Below are 1,102 nucleotides of genomic sequence, written 5' to 3'. Positions count from 1 at the left end.
CCCGCAGTGAACATGAATACATGATGGATGATCTTACGGAGCGAGCGACTGAGCATACACAAACGATGAGGAGGTAATAGCACCGCAGGTCCCTAAAACTTGCAAAAGTAGATTATTTGGTGCAAATTTGGTCCTGGGCCAATCAAGAGCCGCCAAATGGAGCTAGCTCGGCCGAGCCGGTCAGCGCCAAATGTTTTGCATTTTGCCCCCTGCCATTACTCGTTTTCAACCTGCAGGACACTCGCGACCGCCTCCTGCAACTCCAGCACCGCCTGCAGGACCTCCAGGCTGACGACAGCGCCCCCACCGCCACCCCTGCGGACGCGGACGCCACGCTCGACGAGCTCGGCTCCAACCTCTAACGCGTACGCCGACGCCGACGCCACGATGCGCTGCTCGCGCAGCAGTTCCCGGTCCGCCCCTGATCCCAGGCCCATGCCCTCGACCGTGTCATGGCCGCCGTCCTGGCCATCAATCTGTTGGAGGAGCACCTCATCCCGCGCTGCGTCGAGTGCCTCACCAGAGGCAAGGACCCCGTCCCCGGCAAGACCCCCGACTCCTCCACCTCCTCGCCGGACAGCAGCCCCGACAGGGACGACCCAGACCCGGACGCAGCCGCCACCGAGGCCCTCGCCAAGGTCGACCTCTCCGACGACCCGGACACCATCGCCACCGCCAAGTCCGGCTCCAGCAAGCCCCGTCAGGCATCCAGAGGCGGCGGCGGTGACGTGGGCAAGTCGCTCGACTACCTGTATCGCGCGTGCAGGATCGCTCGCCGTGAAGCACATCGACATCGCCGTATCTGTCCTCTCCCGCTTCATGGAGCCCAAGAAGCTCGCCAGCCTCGCCGAGTGACGCGTACGTGAGTCGTCTTGCTCTGTTATGTTTCTAGCCATGGAGGATTTACTGCTAATAGTGCGTAGTTGTTTGGATGAGTGATTTGGGTAGTCGTTTAGTTCAATAGAGGTTCAGATGAGAGATGAGCACTGTGTTCTGTACTTCTGATTGCATTCTGTGACACCGAATGGTTGTTGCCTAGCTTATCCAGTACGACTTGAATGAATTTTGGTGCGTTCCGACTGCTTGTTCAACTTCTATTGTT

General features: G+C 59.3%; 1 pseudogene; it reads left to right on the top strand.

The window, feature by feature from the left end:
• The first annotated feature begins 380 nt into the window (after window positions 1-380).
• LOC119321315 lies at window positions 381-855 on the top strand (annotated as a pseudogene).
• The last annotated feature ends 247 nt before the right edge of the window (window positions 856-1,102 follow it).

This window comes from Triticum dicoccoides, chromosome 6B, assembly GCF_002162155.2.
Source record: "Triticum dicoccoides isolate Atlit2015 ecotype Zavitan chromosome 6B, WEW_v2.0, whole genome shotgun sequence".
In the NCBI taxonomy this organism is placed as follows: domain Eukaryota; kingdom Viridiplantae; phylum Streptophyta; class Magnoliopsida; order Poales; family Poaceae; genus Triticum; species Triticum dicoccoides.
Note: the sequence above shows the minus strand (reverse complement) of the source record. Positions and strands in the feature narration are given on the sequence as shown.